At 43.4% G+C, this 22542-nt stretch overlaps 1 protein-coding gene across 4 annotated transcripts in view; it reads right to left on the bottom strand.

The window, feature by feature from the left end:
- The window catches only part of LOC118793262 (protein FAM53A-like), a 53677-nt gene extending 34662 nt beyond the window's left edge, over positions 1-19015 (bottom strand). The window contains exon 1 of one of the 4 annotated variants that reach the window (XM_036551356.1): positions 18894-19015. The gene's annotated coding sequence lies outside the window, so the exon portion shown is untranslated. Of the gene's footprint in view, positions 1-17057; positions 17122-18016; positions 18110-18893 lie in introns of those variants that run through there. The other 3 variants (XM_036551357.1, XM_036551355.1, XM_036551358.1) reach the window with 3 other exon arrangements.
- Between the last annotated feature and the right edge of the window lie 3527 nt (positions 19016-22542).

Raw genomic sequence — 22542 nt, 5'->3', positions numbered from 1 at the left:
ATACTGGACTGTGGAGCAGTGGAAACGTGCTCTGTGGAGTGACGAATCACGCTTCTCTGTTTGGCAGTCAGATGGGCGAGTCTGGGTTTGGCAGATGCCGGGAGAACATTTCCTGCCTGACTGTATTATGCCAACTGTGAAGTTTAGTGGAGAAGGGATAATGGTATGGGGCTGTTTTTCAGGGTTTGGGCTAGGCCCCTTATCTCCAGTGAAGGGCAATATTAATGCTTCAGCATACCAAGACATTTTGGACAATGCTACGCTTCCAACTTTGTGGCAACAGTTTGGGGAAGGCCCTTTTCTATTCCAACATGACTGTGCCCCAGTGCACAAAGCAAGGACTATAAAGACATACTTTGATGAGTTCGGTGTGGAAGAAGTTGACTGGCCTGCACAGAGCCCTGACCTCAACCCCATCGAGCACCTTTGGGATGAACGGAACGGAGATTGCGAGCCAGGCCTTCTGGTCCAACATCAGTGCCTGACCTCATAAATGCTCTACAGAATGAATGGGCACAAATTTCCACAGAAACACTCCAAAATCTTGTGGAAAGCCTTCCAAGAAGAGTGGAAGCTGTTATAGCTGCAAAAGGGGGACCAACTCCATATGAAAGTATATGTATTTGAATACAATGTCATTACAGTCCCTGTTGGTGTAATGGTCAGGCGTCCGAATACCTTTGTCCATATAGTGTGTGTGTGTATGTATACATACATACGCACACATATATATAAAAAGAGCCCAACCGATGTGTGATAATATCGGTGTGTCGATATTATTGGCCAATATGAGCTATTTGCAGAAAAATCGGTATCGGCTCGATAAATGACAATTTAAAAAGAAGCAGAGAGATGGAAGATGGATCCTTCAACCATGTTATGAGTGTTGTCATTGCGTAGTTTGTTCACCAGAGGGCACACTGCAACTCCACTGTTGGCAACACACTGCGTTTGGACCGCCACAAATCACAACAATCCGCTGACCCAAGCAGAGTCGAGCAGAGTAGCCCACGATGGAGATCATCTGTGTTCATGGTAAATTGATAACTGTCACATGAAATGCATTACTTAAATAATAATAAACATCCCCATCACTTCTCCTCTTAGCCTAAATAAACCTGACAACATTCACGTCAGCCATGCCTGCTTTTGCTGCACTAATGTGAAAGTCGGTACCGTCAGTCATACATCAAAATTATGTTTAACATTACGCTAGTTGAGTGGTGTAGGCTAAGCTGTTGACAAACTTGATTGTAGGTTTATTCATGAAACAGTGTGGCAGTTCTAGCAAGTAAACAAACAACGGTCCTATCATTTCTCCCTCATCACTTCTAAAAATTCCCTGGCAAATTCTAATTGAACACTATGAGAAGCTTAATAACGCTAATGAAAACATAACGAACCATGTAACGCGCGCTTCATAGCATAAAAAGTAAGTTACATGCGAAAGGGTTAAACCAGAGTGGACACGTAAATAAATGTGAGCTCAACAAGTATCTAACATGGCTAGGGTTTCCACCTTTGATTTGTGAAAAACCGGGACACTTGGACCAATTTTTTTTTTTTGGGGGGGGGGGGGGGGGGGGGGGGTGGTTTAAACCATATTTGCAGTTGCACTCACTCTGGACTCCTTTGTCTGCTGCTGTCCCTTTCTACATTAAATAGATTTTTTACTTTAACATGTAAACATATACTGTCTAATTATAATCTACTATTAAATCTAATCATATGTCCAAATGTATACTCCCTTTAGAAATGAAAACATGATTAGATGTATTATAATAGATTATAAACAACTATTTAACTTAATGAATTTGGGCAACCTAACACTGACATTTCTCACCTCTTTTTCGCACTTACTTTATTGCCACAATCCGTAGATAAGTACCTGTGGCCGTGAAGCAGTCCGTGGTATAGGCTACACTGCTAAGCTCCGCTATTGCTATCCCGTCTTCCTCTGCTGAACCTTTTTTGTCATAAAAGTTAAATTGACTAGATTTTTTTGCGTTTGCTTAATACAAAACTCTGGTGCTTCTTTGTTATGATTTGCATAACAAACAAATCTCTGCATGATTTCCAGCGGTGTTTTTCCTTCATAGTTAACTGAAATTTTGGCTGGACACAAAACACAGGTGGCGGAGAACGGGTCTCCTTGGGTGGGCCTTACCCATTCAGAAAAGTTTTCTCTTTTCGACCATTCTGAGTTGTACGTTGTAAATCGTTTTTTCTTTTACGCTGGTGGCTCGTCCGATTTTGTATTGTCGTCCTCCTCGTCCGTCTCTCCCCCATTTCACAAAACCGACAAAATACAAAGAACGTTAAAAAATAATAATAACGTTAGCCACAAACTCTAGCCTCTAGCCACAAACTGAACTCACCGTGTAGTCATGGATGTGGATGAGCGCGGCAGACCGACAGCCCGGGCAGTTGCTATAGGCAATAAGGTAAGCTTTCGTATTTCCGCTACCAATCAAATAAAAGTATAGACATGGCCAATCGTCGCTGTGTTTTACCCGTTTTTACTCGTTTACGGACACAGGATTGGATGTACAAACATAACCAGGGAGAAAACAGAATAGCAGTAGAAGGAAACCAAATGAGGTTTTATTTGAAACTATGAAATTCTAAATTAGAAGTACATTTTCGCAAAAAACCGGGACAATTCGTGTCCCAGGAAAGATTATTAATTTTCCGGGACAGTCGCTCAAAAAATATGGTGATAAATAACTATTAAACTTTAATATAGCTTGTTGTACTTTTGTTCAAACTACTATTTATGACAATAAAACAAGTTTATTTTTAAAATGCATTATTTCATGTTATCTTGGTGAGGACTCATTAATAAGTACACATAACAAATGTTAGGGAAAATCTTTGTTTATGTTATGCGTTTCTGTAATACACACACACACATACACACACACACACAGTGGAAACCGCTTACAGTGATCACGGTTATAGTGATCAACTGCTTATGGTCGGTCGAAACCATTTGGTCCGCCATTCAAGTCCCAAAGCACGAGCTCGGCGATCGCGGGCTGTCTTATTTCCCATTGCATTCTCTCCTCATGGAGCAGTGATATTTATTTTGAATGAGCAGAGACACAATAAAGTTACAGAAAATGTTATTCGCTGTCCAGTATCGTTGTGTAAGTGTGCAAACACAAAATTACGCCCTCTGTTCAAGTCCCAAAGCAGGAACTAGGCAATCGCGGGTAGTCTTGTTTTATTTCCCATTGCTCTCCATCTCTGCTTCCGGAGCCACGTTATATAAAATTTTTTCTCACGCCCCCTGCAGAAGCGGAGAAAAGCTTAGCAGCACACAGCTAGCATTCTCCCAGGGTGAGAAACTTAGCTAGGGGTCAGTCGAAACCATTAGGACCTCCGTTCGAGTCCCAAAGCACGAGCTTGGCGATGGCGGGCTGTCTTGTTTAATTTAAAATCGCATTCTCTCCTTACGGAGCTGCGTTTTTTTTAGAAATGGTCTCACGCCCCTCCAGAAGCAGAGAAAAGCTTAGCAGCACACAGCTAGCATCCTCCCAGAGTGAGAAACTTAGCTATATATTTTACTCCTCCCATCACAAATTTTCATATCTGCCGATGCCGATAATTAACTTAAGTTTTTATCAGCCGATACCGATGTCGTGCCGATATCATCGTGCATCCCTATTAAAAATTCCAGTTTTCTTCCACAAAATAGAGGGTGGAACTAAGAAATGATCAGATAAAGTTCATATGATGAACAACTTTAGCTAGGAGTCAAATGGATTCTGTATTCATACACTCTTCATCAACATAGCCAGCACCACTGCTGCAGAAAAGAATGCTGAAAATGATAAAAGTGCCTTAGCCCATGTGCACCATCTTTCTATTGACCAGTAAAAGGTATCTGATGCTGTGGATCATTAAATATTACTTCAAAAGTGAATAAAAGGGACTATCCTATATGGTTGCTGCTGATTTTTAAATGTTAATAAAGGTGTTCCACAAGGTACTATCCTTGTTCCAATTTCGTTCACTCGCTATATTATTAATTTAGGTTCTAACATTCTCATCGCCCAAACTAATTTGTTTGCAGATACTATCCTTTAGATATATGCTTAAACACCGGTGAAGGCTATATATGATGATATATATGATATATGTAATGTAAAAAAGCAGTTAGACTGCAATTAATCTACTTGAGATATCTATTTGTAAAACTATCCTGCGCAGTAATGCAAGTGAGGAACACTATTTATCCTGACTCACATTCTGCTTCTGTCTACATGTTTTCTTACATTGAACTGTTTTGTTTTCTTATGTCCTTATGACTTCATAGCCACATCTCACCAGCTCTTCCAGGTTAAATAAAGTATCATTTAAAAATGAAAAATAGTAGGTGTACAGAACAATGCAGAAGGTGCACTGGAGCTGGAACAAAGCTACAGAGCCATTATTCTTCATTATCTAGTGTGGTTACAGTCAAACAGCATTGAATGGGGCCAGTCAGGTGTCCTTTTGCCTGCCACCAGTGAACACTCCCACACCATCCCATTTTCAGCCCCAGACCATCAGAGCGCACAGGTGTTTCCTCCAGACACAAAAAAACACAAATGACATCATAGGGACCACAGTTTATCCATGTAGCCCACAGCAGTAGGCCTTGCCTGAGAATTTGATTGCCAAGGTCACCATTTCATCGTTCATGGTGGAACTTTCCAGAAAAGGAAGACTGAGGAAAGCCGCCAGGCCAACCCATTCATACCAGGAGGATGGCATCCTAGGGCCTCATGCACTCTTAAGTGCATGCAGCCTATGCTGAGTCCTAAGAATGTCATCATACTATCTAAGTAGGTTAAGCAATATTTCCTGTTAGGGTCTATAGGACCTATAGGACCCGGTGTTGAAGATGAACGAATCATGGGTGGATCCAGGCCACTTTGCCACCAAATATCATATGACCATGTTTTGGGTCCCCGACGGCCTGCACATTAATGGCATGAAAGCCTTTACGGCTAACAAAAGCTGGCTCATCAGGTCCACTCAGCGTTTTGATCGGAAAAAGCGAACCATCAACAAGCCCAATTACTCCCAGCATCCCGCTCTGTCTGAAAAACTCCTCCTTAATCTGTAGTACCTCTTCTCCTTGTGGGAAACGTATATATTGCGGCACCAGATTACAGATAGCTTGGGTGACCTCTGTGAGGTTGCATGAGATGCGAGGCTGTGATGTTAAAGACAGATCTACAAGCTCAATCTGGAAGTCACCCTTAGCAAAAAAACTAAGTGCATTTGTGATCTGTACAACCACTGGCAGAGCCCCATGCCTCCTTGTAGGTGAAGAATAGTGGTGATTATTTAGTGCTCATTATATTGGTAGACTGATTAGTTTGGTAGAATTAGTATGCACAGTGTATAATGTGACTGTGTAGTTTTTAGGCCGCTCACGGAGTTGTGACCTGTGGCCTACTTTCCAAGAGATGCTGCTATGTTGAACTAATCATGCACACAAGGCACACTGAAAGTGTGTACGTGGCACAAGGCCGTCCCAACGGTGAGGCCTATGATTTCGAGCACTCATATAGCTGTAGAAATCACTCATGTAGCTGTAGTTCAGTATTAGGTTAGTCATGACATGTTTAACCATTTGGGATGATTAGCACAACCAAGGTACCTCAGTTCCTAGAAGCTTCTTTTATAATAAAGGTTTTGTTCTTAGGTGATATAGGGGTTCTCTACCCGGCTGAACTTTCTCCCACTCTGCCTCCCTTGTCAGTGTCTGTGACAAAGAGGAGTTGGGTCAGAGTGTACTCCTTATCAATCTAGAGATACCTTCAGAAGCAATGTTTTTCCAATTAGGCGCCAGACTCTAGGCGATGCAAGGACAGTTATAATTAACCACTCTGGACAGCTCAGGGATGGTATAAGATGTTCTTTGTTCTTTGTTTAGTACAGAAGCAACGCAACAACAACGTGGCACGGACCAGAGTCGTGTACATATATCTAGGTGTGGGTGCGAGAATTACCTAGCCGCACTAGAGACAGACTGAGCGTGAGGACGAGTGTGCAAGGCTTAAGACTCTACGTGAGACTTAGTGCGTGTAGTACCTGAAGCCGACCTTCATGTATGAAGTCTTGCTGTATTGAAGACCATCAATAAAACCTGTTTCTACCTCATCTTCGACCACGCTCCAGACTGAAGTTCTTTGTGTAACAGTTTATTAGTTAGCCTGCGAGAACATCAATTCACCAAGAGCCAACAACTTGGTGCCGTGACTCGGATCCACGAGGAAAAGGAGAGATCCTGCCAGAAAGTGAAGAGAAGACACTTGCGCGCTTTCAACATCTGTTGATCTTCTCTAACAATTGGTGAGCCCCTTTCCTTACCTTGCTGGGTTCCAGAAAGAACCGAGACATTTACAGAGTACATGTAACACTATAAGTAAAGGCTAACAGTTAGACAAAGAACTGTGAAGATACGTGCCTACAATGAGAGAGCTGTAATCATTGTATGTTTGATGTGTACACGAGGGTGAAAGAAAATTTGCAAACTGCAAAGTGTGTGGTGCACCTTGACTGCAGAGAAAAAGAGTCTGTAGTGACCGGTTAAATGCATAGCTCCTTTGGGAGAGCGCTATAGCGGATATCCTACGAGTAAGGGTACACTGGTGGAAAATTGGCATTTGTATGTGTACGCTTGAATTCGTGGATGCACGTGCCTTGTCACGGAAGATCGCGATATTCCTACAGTTTGAAATAGATCTGTAGAAGCCCGTCAGGGAACGGAAGAGCTGTCTAGACGTTGATGTGTTTTATTTGTTTTATGTGTTTTTGTACTGTCGACAGTGAGCGAGTGAGTGTGTGTGTATATATCTTGTGGTTTACGGTGTTTGGATAAAGAGCTCTATTCAAACAACCGACGGAGTGAAACTCTCCGGGAGGAGGAGAGTAGTGTGTAAAAGACATCTGAGTTTTCCTAGTGAGAGAACTAGCACTGGTGTGACAACAGCCTGAGATTAATGATAATGGCGGGTGCTCAGGGAAACTCTGAACCTGGTGCTGACAAAACGGAGCAGATTCCTACTACTGAGAAGGGTGGGAGAGCTGCGCCCGATGTTGATTTTGAGACAATGGTGGCAATGAGTACGGCGTATTTGCGGTCCACTTTTAAATTGGAACAAGTTGAAAAAGAGATTGAGCAAAAGTATGGGATTGAGCTTGAATCTGGTGGTGTGTGGCCAATTGATGATGTTAAGAAAGCTTGGGGAAAGTCGCAACGTGTGCCTGAAAAAGAAAGAGTGCCATTAACTTTGGTGGTGTTGGGTCAATTGCGGAAAAGATACGAAAAGCAAGTAATTTCGGAGTCTGAGAGGCAATTGAGTCACGAGAAAGAAAATGTCAGGGCGTTGGCTGAGGAGATAAGAGAAAAGAATGTGAAATGCAAGAGGCTAGAAGAGGAGCTGTCGGAGCTCAGAGGCAGACTGAGAGAAAATGGGAAGGAGCAGGAGCCCTACTGCAGGGGCGGAGCTACAGTTGAAAGGGGAGCTCACGCCTGCCCCACTGCTCCTCCCTACAGTGTCTACCCGTATGCGGAAATGGAGGAAGCAGTTCAGTTTGAAAGACGATATGCATTCAGAGCAATGGCAATGGGCGCCTCTAGTGATGATGACGAGGAAAGCACGGTTGTTGCAGATGATTCTGAGTCCAACAGTGAAAGGCGCTTAAGGCCCCTAGTGGTGAAAAGGCACGGGGATCAGATGATCTACGCTCACAAAGCATGCAAGCCAGAAGAAATTGATAAGTGGTCCAAAGGCCTGCAGCATCCACGCAAGGCAGGGATGGAGACTTGGACAACAATTGAGCGTTTGCGTCACATCTATCGCCTGCATCCCAGTGATGGCCTTCAGTTACTGTGTACAGTGCTTAACACTGCTGAAATCACTAGAGTGACTCATGAAGTTGAAACAGCATTGGGAGATGATAGACAGAATTTGGGTAATGCCTGGGAAGCAATTCGTCTGTGGATCCAACGAGCTACAAGAGCAACAACAGATTGGGGAAAAATTGCTGCCTGCATCCAGAAAGCCGGAGAAGCAATTGATGACTACTCAGACCGGTTTTCCAAGCTGTTCCTGAGACATTCTGGAATAGAAGGCCTCAATGAACGGAACATCGGAGGGAATGCGAATGGCCCACTGAAGGCAACATTCATGCAAGGCCTGTTACCTGAAGTGCGGAAGGCGGTCAAGTTGAGCACGCCTGGATGGGAAGATAACCGCACAACATTTGAAGACCTGGTGACAGCAGCAAGAAGAGTGGAAACAGATCTTGAATGCAAGATCCGCAATGTGGCTGCACAGAAGCAGAAGAATCAGAAGGGCAAGACAGGAGCCTGCAGGAAGTGTGGGAAGTACGGACATTGGGCTAGAGAATGCCGCACGGGAAACCGAAAAGGCAACGGTCCACAGCATAAGGATGCTGAAGACAACTTGATGCAGAGATTCAAGAACTTGAGTGGAGACAAAAAGAAAGAACTCCTGGACCTGATTTCGGGAAACGAGTAGCCCCCTCCATGCAACCCCTCGCAGCGGCAATTGAACAACGGAACGACGGACTTCATGTGTGTGCAACAATTAATCGGATAATTGAAATTGATTTCCTTTTGGACACGGGAGCTGAATTGACTGTGATACCCGCTTCACATTTGAATGGATGTGCATTACCTGTGACAAACAAGACACAAATAGCTTGTGGTGCTGGAGGAGAAAGGTTCCTATTAAGACAGACACAACCCCTATCAGTGACAGTGGGACCGGCAGAGATCATCGTCAGTCTGTGGGTTGGAAAGGTGACGCAACCATTACTGGGAATGGATGTATTGCTGCAACTGAACTCCAGTCTGACCTTCTCGGAAGGAAAAGTGACATGGAATTTGAGAAAACTGCAGAAGCCAGAATTGGCACAGCATCCAATCTGGGCACAGGGCAAGAACGACTGTGGCCTCCTGGATATGGAACCTGTCACACTTACTGGGAAACCGCCTCCATGCACACGACAATACCCCATCAGCAGAGAAGCAATAGCAGGGATAAGGCCAATCGTCAATGAGCTTGAAAAACAGGGCATCTTGAAGAAGACTCAAAGTGCATCCAACAGCCCTGTATGGCCTGTGAAGAAAGCCAACGGCACGTGGAGACTGACTGTCGATTATCGGAAGGCGAATGAGACCATTGACAAGCTGACACCGCTTGTGGCAGATCCGTCCATGATCTTCAATACGCTGAAGCCGGAACATCAATGGTTCACTGTGATTGACATGGTGAATGCGTATTGGACAGTGAAATTGTCTCCTGAATCGCAAGACTGGCTGGCCTTCACAGTAGATGGGCAACAATACAAGTGGGAACGGCTGCCTCAGGGCCTGCACAACAGCCCCACTTTGTACCACCAAGCTCTACGAAGACATTTGACCTCAGAGGACGTGCCGTCAATCACGTCTGAAGTGATTCAGTATGTGGACGACATCTTGATTGCGTCAGTGACGGAAGAAGAACACGACAAAGATGTGGCGGCCCTCTTGGATTACCTGTATGGGAAAGGACACAAAGCAAGTTTGGAAAAAGCACAGATTGCACAGCAAGCAGTGGTGTATCTTGGACAAAAGATCTCACAAGGGAAGAGGGAAATCACACAAGATCGAACAGTCGCAATTCGGAACACTCCTGAACCAACAACAGTGAAGGAACTTCGGTCCTTCCTGGGCCTCTGCAATTTCAACAGGGCCTGGGTGGAGTCCTACACTGAAATTGCCCAACCGTTGACTGAAATGCTGAAAGGTCGACGGGAATCAAAAGAGCTCATACAATTGGATGAGAACCAAAAGGAAGCATTTGAAACTTTGAAGAAAGCATTATGCGAATCACCTGCGCTGGGCATCCCGAATACGGAAATGCCATTCACTCTACATGTGAATGAGAGGGATGGATATATGTCTGCTGTTTTGACGCAAGAGCATGGCGGACTGCAAAGGCCAGTAGGGTACTACTCTGCGAAGTTGGACAACGTGGCTCTGGGTTTCGGACCATGCTTGAGGGCTGTTCAAGCAGTCTTCCTGGCAATTCAATCAGTGGCCAGTCTGGTCCTAGATCAGAAGCTGTTTGTGAAGTGCCCCCACGCTGTTCACACTCTGCTGACAATGAGACGTGCGACACAGGTCTCAGCGAGCCGGTGGGGCAATTGGCAAGCAGTATTGGAAGCCCCGAACATTGTCATTCAGAAGGCAACAGTCTCCAACCCATCTACAATGATGAGCGCTGTTGAAATTGAGGAAGATGACCACGTCTGTGAAGACATTGTCGTCACCTTGGAGCAAGATCAACACCTCAGGGAGACACCTCTCCACAATCCGGAGTTGGTGCTGTTCACTGATGGATCTTCGACAGTGGAGGATGGAGTAAGGCATGCAGGATGGGCAGTGACGACTGAGCATGACATTCTGAAGAGAGGCTCAATGGCACCTGGAACGTCAGCACAACAAGCAGAATTGAAGGCCTTAATAGAAGCGTGCAAAATAGCAAAGGACAAAACAGCAAACATATACACTGATTCAAGATATGCTTTTGGGATTGCACATGACTTTGGCCTGTTGTGGAGACAAAGAGGATACATGACAGCTAAAGGAACACCTGTCAAAAATGGTCAATTGGTTAAGGAGCTCATGGATGCAATCCAGCTGCCAAAAGAAGTGGCAGTGTTGAAGGTCAAAGCGCACACGAGACAAAGTACCATGGAAGCGAAAGGCAATGCCTTAGCTGACGAAGCTGCGAAAAGGGCTGCATGGATGGAGGGGGGAGAACAAAGTGAAGACCAAGATGAAGACACTGAAGCTGACACTCCTAGATCACACCTGGCAGTGTGTCAGAACAGTGAACGATTGACGGATGTCAAGGAAATGCAACAGAATGCCAGTAGGGAAGAAAAATGGGGATGGATTGAGCACGGAGCGAAACTCCATGATGACTGCCTGTGGCGACATGGCACGAAGATAGTGGCTCCATCCAGTCTCTTACCATATCTGGCGACTCAGATTCACTCCCTAGGACATGTGGGAGTAGATAAGATGAGATATCGATTTTCACAAACATGGTGGAATTCAAACTTTGCAAGTGTTGCGAGACAAACGGTGCTAGGGTGTGTCACCTGTCAGAAGAACAACGACGACAGGAGAATCAAAGTGCCTGCCAAAAGGACATTGGCACCACCGGGACCGTTTCGACATCTACAGGTGGATTACATTTCACTACCACCTTGCAAGGGCTATCGAGATGTACTGGTGATTGTGGATAAATTTTCCAGGTGGGTGGAAGCGTACCCCACTAGGAGAGGCACTGCAACACACACGGCGAAAACATTGGTGAAAGACATAATCCCTCGATGGGGATTGCCGGATCAGATCGATTCAGACCAAGGAACGCACTTTACAGGAGCTGTTTGTGCGGAGGTTTGTCGAATGCTGGAGATCCAGTGGTCTCTTCATTGTCCGCATCATCCACAATCCTCTGGACAAGTGGAGCGAATGAACAGGACGCTGAAAGAGAGGCTGGCGAAAAAACATCAGGATGGAATTTCATGGCTCGAGGCCCTACCTGCGGTTCTGTGTAGCATGAGAGCGACACACAACAAGGAAACGGGACTGAGCCCCTTTGAGATCATCACTGGAAGGCCTATGTCTTTACCAGGAACAATTGACATGCGCAAGGCTGACATACACTTGACATCAGATGCCTTGATTTCTTATTGCACTGAATTGACTGAAGCAGTTCGAACAGCTGCCCAGCAGGTGGTGGAGGCGTGGAAACAGCCACCTGACGGGGGACATTCTTTAGTACCTGGTCAATGGGTCATGGTTCACAAGCCCCAAAGGTTACCATTGGAAGCGAAATGGGAGGGACCCTATCAGGTGTTATTGGTGACAGACGCTGCAGTCAAGGTGCAGGGGAAGCAGAAATGGATTCATGCAAGTCATTGTAAATTAGCTGAGCCCCCAAAAGAATAGGGAGAGTACAACAGCAGCGCTATGGGAAGAGTCGGAGGGTAGAACTGGAGGCAGTATGTTCCAGGGGTTACCTAAAGACGAAGAAAACATGAAATGACATGTTTCATGCTGTTTCATGTTAATACTTCTCATTGTGTTACGACCCTGCTGGAGGGCCAGACGGGGGAAAGTAGTGGAATTACTGGAATTGACAGTTAGTTAGGACGCTTAAAATGTCATTACGGCTATGATGTGTTGGTCGTTTTCCTGTGTGTTTGTGTGTTTGTGTATCTTTCAGGGTTCTGAGTCCTGGGCAGTCAGAGGTTACAGGAGCTGGCCTGGATCAACCTGTGGATCGAGTGACCCTCCTCCTGAGCTGCGACATCGCCTCGTTTGTCATCGAGAGTGCCTGAGGGACGACGACAGAATCTTTGGGAACATCGTTCAAGATCATCTATGAACTGATATATTGACATTCTGTGTGATAACATCTATGATGAATATGTGGTTTGTTGTGGTGTTTGTGTTGTTTTTGAAAGTTCAAGCACATTATGACAGTCATCATGATACGCACAGGGATAACACATTTCTAGCCATGGCACACAGCTATGCTAGGGCAAAGGGACAAGATTCATGTTGGGTGTGTGGGTTATTGCCAACATCTTCTAACACATATCCATACGTATCAGTTCCATTCACATTAGCCGACTATGCTACAGCATATAATGACACACAAAGCCCCTTCTTTGAGGGAAACGTGACCTTCTATACACGACCAATTCCATCAAGCCCCCCAGAGCGAGTGAAATTGAGTTATGCGCCTGAGGGTATGTTATGTTGGGAAAACAATGGTACGGGTATGTTTTTGGGACGAAGTTCATGTAACTATAGTCTTTCTACTTTAAGACCATGGGAAGCGATGCATTGGCATGGACATTTTGCTGTAATATCATTGTTCGTTTTAATGCCAAATTTAGGAGCTGAAGACAAAGCCGCTCCAAATGGGACAATGTATGTTTGTGGGAAGCATGCTTATTCATATTTGCCTGCTGAATGGTCAGGATCGTGCTATACGGCATATGTAGTACCAGCTATGCGTATGGTTAACATCAAGCATAGAGGTAAGAGGGACGTGTTCCACAGCACGGAAACTGTTGCTACCCCAACTCAACGTTTCTTTGCTTCATTAGTTCCAACTTATGGTATTACTGTCGCATTAGATGAGATTAGGCAGATGGCTTTTGCCTTAGACAAAATTGCTAATGATACAGCAGGAGCATTGACACTGATAAATCAGGAGCTACATTCAGTGCGTCAAATGACGTTGCAAAACCGCATAGCCTTAGACATTATTCTGGCAGATAAAGGCGGAACATGTGCAGTTTTGAAACAAGAATGTTGCACGTATGTACCAGATGCGTTTGTTAATGTCACCACATATGTACAAGACATTTACGAGCAAGTGGCCCACTTAAAAGCATCTCAGAAGTGGAGCTGGGAGACATGGTTAGGATCTTGGGCGGGAGAATTGTTACCCCAGATCATTCAGATTGTGACACCTTTTATTGTTTTGATTTTGGGCATATGTTTGTTTTTTAAGGGTGTAACCTGCTTGGTCAGCAGAGCTATGACACCTGCACGTGTGGCCCAGATGACAACGACGTTGAACTTGACTGAGACTTCGTTTTTCTATTAGCTTTCCTTTCCTTTTATTAATGCTAGAAACGCAAGATGCCTATGCTCTTGAGAGTATAAGATTCGCTTCGCTTATATATATATATATAATCACTTTATCTATCACATATAATCACTTTCCTTTTTTGTGATCATTGATGAGTTTGGGAATGATCAGACGGGGGACTGAAGAATAGTGGTGATTATTTAGTGCTCATTATATTGGTAGACTGATTAGTTTGGTAGAATTAGTATGCACAGTGTATAATGTGACTGTGTAGTTTTTAGGCCGCTCACGGAGTTGTGACCTGTGGCCTACTTTCCAAGAGATGCTGCTATGTTGAACTAATCATGCACACAAGGCACACTGAAAGTGTGTACGTGGCACAAGGCCGTCCCAACGGTGAGGCCTATGATTTCGAGCACTCATATAGCTGTAGAAATCACTCATGTAGCTGTAGTTCAGTATTAGGTTAGTCATGACATGTTTAACCATTTGGGATGATTAGCACAACCAAGGTACCTCAGTTCCTAGAAGCTTCTTTTATAATAAAGGTTTTGTTCTTAGGTGATATAGGGGTTCTCTACCCGGCTGAACTTTCTCCCACTCTGCCTCCCTTGTCAGTGTCTGTGACAAAGAGGAGTTGGGTCAGAGTGTACTCCTTATCAATCTAGAGATACCTTCAGAAGCAATGTTTTTCCAATTAGGCGCCAGACTCTAGGCGATGCAAGGACAGTTATAATTAACCACTCTGGACAGCTCAGGGATGGTATAAGATGTTCTTTGTTCTTTGTTTAGTACAGAAGCAACGCAACAACAACGTGGCACGGACCAGAGTCGTGTACATATATCTAGGTGTGGGTGCGAGAATTACCTAGCCGCACTAGAGACAGACTGAGCGTGAGGACGAGTGTGCAAGGCTTAAGACTCTACGTGAGACTTAGTGCGTGTAGTACCTGAAGCCGACCTTCATGTATGAAGTCTTGCTGTATTGAAGACCATCAATAAAACCTGTTTCTACCTCATCTTCGACCACGCTCCAGACTGAAGTTCTTTGTGTAACAGTTTATTAGTTAGCCTGCGAGAACATCAATTCACCAAGAGCCAACATAGGCCTCTCCAGAACCGAACGTAGCACATTGATCAAATTCAAAATTAAATGTCTTGGCAGTCGATATATATATATATTAGTACATGGTCCGGGAAATTTAAAGCGTCATCATATGGTTTGAGTAGCCTTTCAATCATTATGTTTCTGTGTTCATGTTCCTCATCTTCATTGCCATACAGACCTAACAAGAGTGGTGCTGCCATTTTTGGCAGTTATTTTGAATTTAGGACAGGGTCTATGCCATCCTAATTTAGGATTCCTAATTTAGGAAATCCCTTAGTTAGGACGGTTCTGTAATAGCTAAATTCCTATCTTAAGATAAGACAGGAGTTTTTCCTAAATGCAGTTAGGAAACATGTTTCTGTAATACCAAAAATCCTAAATGTCATCCTAAACTGAAATAAGATAGCATTTCAGACTTAGGAAGTTTCTGTAATGAGGCCCCTGGCTTTTAGAAAGTAGTCTACCATTTATAACACATGAATACAGCCTTATGTCTAGGTCATTATAGACCATTTATAAAACAGGAATATGGCATTTTGGCTTTCAGAATAGATGAACTTCAAGGACAAGAATATTTCCTCACAGCTTCCAGAAAAGCCACTTTATAACAAAGGAATATGGTCACGTGGCTTTGAGAAAGGTGCCCTCAACCTCATTGTCCACAAGTAGTATAAAAGCAGCCAATTACTGAAATTCATGTGTCACCAGTGCTCCAAAAAAAAAATTAATTGCACCCAAAGTTACACATAAAATACACAGCACTGACAAATGCTGCAACAGTGTGGTGCTGAGCGTGACAGATCCCATTTAACTACGGGAAGCCTGAAAAGAAGACATCTGCATTGTGAGCTGCTCAGGACAGCCACAGAAGTGCCACTGTATATAACTCTCATGTGAGGTCCATTCTATGTCACCAGTGTGGATTTATGGCAGCAACACATAATATGGGGAGCAATCCATCAGGTAGTAGGAGGTTCCAAACTGCCATCATCTCACTGAACACTAAGGAATGCAGGCTAGGAAAACAATGACTGCTGAAAGGCAAGGGGAGGGTCAGGAGAAAATGCTGCTTTCCATGCCAGTCCCAGAACACCAATCGCCAAAGCAGTGCGGCCTTCCTAATTTCATGAAACATGGAGCAGAACTTCACTCGACTGCCTGACATGTGAAAAGAAAAGCAATTTTTTTAATGTAAGGCTTTGACAAGTAACTTTTATTCACACGTCTTCTATCAGCTTAAACCACACTAGTCAGGAAAATCAGCTATACACATTCCTTCAGCAGTGTTCCTGCATTCAGCCAAAAGACACCTGCCCACACATAAATAAAAAAAACATATGGATTGTTGCGTTTTTGCAATATGGAATCAACAAGATCAGGCATGTATTTCTCTGCTTCAGTCATGTTTTAGGCTCCTGACTGGAGCGCTAGCATGGTCATCTTGATCATCTGTTGAGCTCACTTGGCAAAATCGCAGCCCCAATTAATGAGTGTAGGAGGTGCTGGGAAACGTGTGGCCCTCCAGAGAGGGTAGGGCCTCCTATCAAGAGCCAGGCCGTATGTAGGTCAATCCGTGAGCCAAATGTGACAAGCATACAGAGGGTTACCCTGAAGTGTATGTACACCTCGGTGCCACCATCTAGCTGACAATGTTCCCATAATGTTGCTTCAACATCATATAACAGCCAAGAGGGTATAGTCATCAAAAAACAGCAGAGAATGAAAATGTCTGTCTGTCTTAAAAGCAGGCCATGCTTCTGTCTCTCTTTCACCATGAGCCCCATATAACATGTTTATGGCACTTCAGTAGAGAAAAAATGCTGAATTTCAACTAGTCAAAACTGTGATTTAGCAGGAGCAATCATGCTCATGTCACACTCAAATCAGATTATTTATTTTAGACCTGTTTAGAGCTGACACGTGAGAAATGTTTTATCGGTAGTCTGTTATCCAGTTACATAAGAGTTAACACTGAAAATGAGTTTCTCTCGGCCCGGATGTCTCTGTCATTCAATACACTGCCTCCTAGAATCATCAGTCATAAGCAAGCAGGCTCAAACGCACATGACGCATAGTGGAAGCGCTTCCACAGATTACTTTAAAATACATACGGAAAAAGCCCACCACCACATACAGAATCCATGTCCAAAATAATCAGACCACTGTAAAACACCGAACCATAACATTTAAATAAAAAACGATTACTCGCGGCAAACGAGGACAAGCAAAGTAGCCTAGACATATTCACTTACCAGGGTACCCAAAAACAGAGCTTCACGCATGCATAAGGGAATGGAAAATACACCTCACGCGCTGAGTCCAAGGCCTGTAAACTAACGCACACAGGGCGCTACTAGATACCGAGGGACTTCACATCTTAACGCCCCCATAAAAATCGGTAACCACACCAGGTAACCAGCAACTCCGTACTCGTTGGCGTTAATGTTTGTAACCCCCCACCCAAAGGTAATGTCTTTGGGACATATCAATACAAATTGATAACTAGCAACTAGCTACTCCTTCATCCTTCACAAAAGCCTAGCCGCATCTTTCATGACAGCCATATTTGTGTTTTCGTCTTCCCTGGAAGCATTGCCAGCGTGCTACCATTGCGACTTCAGCAGCGTCTGACATTTCGGATCAGCTGCATGGTGACGGTTAACGTTCGCTGCCTTCACTGTGATCAATCCATCGATTTTCCTTAGCTCGCATCTTCATCCGATTTACCATAGCTCGGTCAAGCTTTTCTAGCTACAGTTTAACTCCAAGATATTAGATCACTAATAAATTGTCGATAACCTGGCTTTCAGTTTAGTTTGATGGCTGGCTGTTTTATCTGGGCAGTAATAAATTTACAGTCTACTCAACACTGCCTTTCCCATTTAACCGTTTTAATAGCCGACGCGCCATCCCCCATGTGCGCATTATAACAACCTCTTACCCTTGCAGAAAACGTAAACAAGGCTAACGTCAGAGCTTGATAAAAGGCTGGTTAGCTCAGTACCATTTTCTGCCCCAGACGAGTCATAATTCAGCGCCTGTGTGCTGCTAGCTGGCAAGCCGTGGGCAAAGGATTTGCCTGCTTTGATGTAGCGACCTGGCTAACACGACAAGTTCAATATTTGGCTATATTGGCAAAATCGTTCATCTCTGGCTAGATATGCTTTCGAACATGAAAAACAGCTATAATGAAAAAAGTCATTATAGCTACCTGTACTTACGCCGCTAGATGTCAGTTGGTTTTCTGCACATGAAAACATAAGCCAATGAATGCAGGATGGAAAATAGGGGACCGGCCGATGAGAATACCCGCCTTCTGACACTGACTGGCTGCATGTAGGATCATCTCGGTAAAGGATTTCTGTCACTGGCTACAAGATCCGTCTTCTCAAACCTACAGCGGCTGCTGGGAACCGTAGTCATACGTGATAGTACCCACAGGTTGAAGATGCATTAGATGTGCCATCAGCAACTCATCATGAAAATTCATTTTAGCCATCCAGATAGTTGGTTAATTACTACAGAGTGGTGCCCCTACACGCACTATACGGTATCAATTTCATTAATCCGGAAAAATATTGACAAAAATGGTCCTGTTACTGACGTTGACCGCATTCATAAAAACACGGGCCTTGATATGTTCACATTTACAATCTAATTCAAAGCAAGGGCTGGCTTCGCTGGTTGTCACGCTATCATTGACATTCAAAAGGCCGTCAAAATTTCCAACAGTATATTAACGTTCATCCACACAGCTAACTACCACGTATCACAAGATAGCGTTAGAATGGTTAACTATCTTCAGGTTCTTTTAAAACACATGGCCTAATTTGCAGCGATTGCGTTTGCTAGATCGCTGATAATCCAAGAAGTGAATAAGTGATCTAGCTCGCCATGAAGGCAGCTACATTAGCGAACTATGAAAGCCATGTTAGTAGGGTAGCTGGGTTACACTGTATGTTCAGCAAAGGCTCGTGGTAACAATGTTAACTAACTTCTGATCCAAAACCCAACGTTGCATCTGACAACCTAGACAACCAGTCACACATTCCCACTAATACAAACAAAGATTGTAAACTGTATAGTACCTTTAGCGTTATGCAGATCGCCATTTCCTATAGCTATGTCCGACGTTGATTTAGACAAATAACGAGGGGGAAAACGAGAGGAACCAAACAGCCGACTCAAATCCACGTACGTTGTCCTCCCTTTTCCCAGACGCGAGTTACACCAAAAGCCTACAACAGGGTTTACAATAACTTTGCTGATACCAAGTGTTGCACATCCGTGGGTGATGATCTGCGCAAATCTTTGCATCGAGATTTGGCTGGCGCAGTAAATTACCCAATCAAGCACAATATTCCGAGTAATCAACTTATATATTGATAGCGATCACGTAAAAAAATCCAATAAACAAAGACACGAAATGGATTGTTTCCAGACATAGTGACTCCCCCCCCCTATTTCTGCAAGTATTGTAGACCCTATCTCGCATGAGCCAATCAGTGCTCTGACTATGAACTGCTGGAAATAAACAAAATAACCTCGTGGGAACTTCTGAATTGAGTGGGGGTTGGGAGGAAAGGTGGCTGCTACAATGGAGCCTCGGAGTAAGGGTGTCATGTTGTGACGAATGGTAGACCTCTTGATTTACGTTTGCTGGGTACTACAATTCTGCACGTTTTATTTTGTATTTCGCAGCATTTGTACATGTATACATTAACATACAGTAATGGGAAAATAACGTGTCTATTTTAACGTACGAAGTGTTATTTGTAACGTGTGTGAAATATATTCCCAGTATTTTAATTTTTAGTTTTTTATCATACAGTAACTTTTCTTATGGGGATATTACCAGACTTAGATATTTAAGTTTCTTGTGCGCTATCCATGCAGAGGAGAAAGTGTAGATCGGCTGTGCGAATTCCGAATTGAGACAGACAGCTATCTAAAAACTGAATTAAGAATTTTGAGGACCCTGTGCGCTGAAACCGGCTCAGCGTACCTCATGCACAGCTTAGCGGTTTATTATTGATAACGTGCTTCAGCGTTTCAGAGTTTGCAGTTTTGAGTGAAGAGTAAATGCATTATAATGAGGTAAAAATGTGATAACGTTACCCTGTAAAGTTGAAATAACCTAAACGTACCCCAGCGTTTTGCCCATTTCACAGAAACAGAGAGGCAAGTAAAAATGACTGAATTCCAGCGGTTAAACTGTTAAGTGCTAACGCTATTTACATGATATGGATTACTGTATTTTCACGCCTCATTCATGTAGTCCGAGGTAACAGCAAATTAGATACGGTCATAATAAGGGGTTATTGCCACAGACAGTCTCACATAGAATAATGTATAATGGTGCAATAAGCTTGTGCAATAAAGGCAATATTTTCATCAAGCATGAAAAATTCAACAAAAATAACCACAGAACTCAGATAATCTTTCCCTATCTGAATTTTCAGTATATAAATAATAACTCTACTACTACTAATAAAAATAATTACAATTGGTGTGTTACAGATTGCAATGAGATAATAAATAGATCATGGTAGAAATAACCGGGTCACTGGCCCTGCGGGCAGTAAATGCTCCTCCCCCTCAATCGAGGGTGTGTGGTCACCCTCTGAAACAGCCTCGTTTGTTACATAGCACTGAGCTCTACGCCTATGTGAGGTCTAGACTCTTCCTCCTTCTCCTTTTCCTCACTGGTTAGCTGCCCTGACCGGGACATCAGGGACTGCCCCTCAAAAGCAGACATCAAAACCCAAGAGGGAGGGGTCCCACTGTTGGTGAACCACTGACCACCCTCCCATGTGTCTGTCTGTGAGGGACATAGAAGAGGCTATGCAGAGGCCTAGCCACAAAGATGAGGCTAATGCAGGCAGCCTAGAGGCCTATTCAGCACCCACTTGAATTCTCCACTTGAATTCCCGCAAGCACTTCTTTAACCATACTCTCTGGGAAACTGCTGGATTGTGATATAACACATAGCCCAATGAGTGCACCGGTTCAGGGATGAAGGAGAAGATTAAGAGCCTTGTGTGGTGTAGTGGTTAAAAAGTTAAACTTCAAATGTGAAGGTTGTAGGTTCATATCCTATGTGTGGCACTGCTGTTGTACCATTGAGCCAGGCACTTTAAATGAATTAGTCCAGATACACAAACAAATAAATCAAGAGCCATTTAAGTCATGCTGGATAAGAGTGTTTAATAATCTAATTTGTAACAAATAAGGTTCATAGCCAAGTTAGCCAACCAATCCTGCATTCTTGTTTCCCCTTTGATACGTGTTCAATGTGTCTTGAAAGTCTTGCCTTGTAAGTAAGTAATGTAATTACTAAACTCCATTTGACCCGCGCACCTCTGTTTTTAACCTACAGAGTATGACCAAGGAACATGATTCACTTTTACTCACACAGACTGGTAAGTGGAACTAGAGAAGGGCGTCTGCAAAATGCATGAGCAGAAACAATACTGTCAGGCTCAAGATGATAAAAAACCAAGACGGAGAAATGCAGAATCCTGAGATTGGCTTGAGGGAGATAAGATTGTGTCCCCTCCAGAGAAAAGCACAGGATCACATCACACTAGCAACACAAAATCACAATGTTTGCATGTTTTGCATGAGGAGCCCTCATGCTGGACGTGTTTATATCTATAAGTATTTACGCTATCTATGTCAAGATGGGGTAGATGCATCACAGAGGGAGATTCAGAGCTTGGCGTGATTTCTCTCCAGCCTAATGGCCTCATGAATAAATTATTCTTGCTGATGGAGTTCTACAGTGTTCCAAATTATTATGCAAGTGATATATCAGTAGGATTTCAGTTAAATAAATATTAAGTTTTTAGTTTTTCAATGAAAGTTTTTGCTTGTTTTACTTCTCCCATCTTTTTAGATAACTGGTATCAATCTCAGACAGGTTTGTTAATTAGTTTGCCAGGTGATCGTAATTAAAGGGAAACCTACTTGAAGAGGTTGTTCCACATTATTAAGCAAGTCACAGTTCTCATGCAATATGGGGAGGAAGAAAGATCTTTTGGAAGATGAAAAGCGTGAAATAGTGCAATGTCTTGCAAAAGGCATGAAAACAACTGATATTTCGCAAAAACTGAAGAGATATCATCGAACTGTGAAAATATTTGTGTGTGATTCAGAGCACAGACAAATTCGGTCAGATAAATGCCTATTAAGGAAAGTGCCTTCCGGAATAAAATTATTTTCATGCAGGACAACGCACCATCCCATGCTGCAAAAAACACCATTGACTCCTTGGTTGCTATGGGCATAAAGGGAGAAAAAACCATGGTGTGGCCACCATCATCCCCTGACCTCAGCCCTATTGAGAACCTGTGCAGCATCCTTATAAGGAAGATCTATGAGGGTGGGCAGCAGTATACCTCAAAGCAGCAGCTGTAGGAGGCAATACTGGCATCCTCAAATGAAACACAGGCAGAAACTATACATGGACTTACAAGTTCAATGGATGAGAGTTGTTAAACTGATATCAAAGAAGGGCTCATATATTAATATGTAACTTGATCTGTAAATATGTTTTTTTTATTTAAATTGCATTTATTTTTTTGAAAAATGATCTGTTCATGCAACAAATACAACAGATTTCTGTTTCAAATTCGTTATGACCTATTAAATGTGTTCAAACTGCGTTGTGCATAATAATGTATTTTGAGTTCTTTTCAAAATATTAGAAAAAGCTGTTGTCATCATCAGTAGTTT

This window comes from Megalops cyprinoides, chromosome 18, assembly GCF_013368585.1.
Source record: "Megalops cyprinoides isolate fMegCyp1 chromosome 18, fMegCyp1.pri, whole genome shotgun sequence".
NCBI classification, from domain to species: Eukaryota; Metazoa; Chordata; class Actinopteri; order Elopiformes; family Megalopidae; genus Megalops; species Megalops cyprinoides.
The sequence above is the reverse complement of the archived record's forward strand: the minus strand, read 5'-3'. Positions and strand labels throughout refer to the sequence as shown.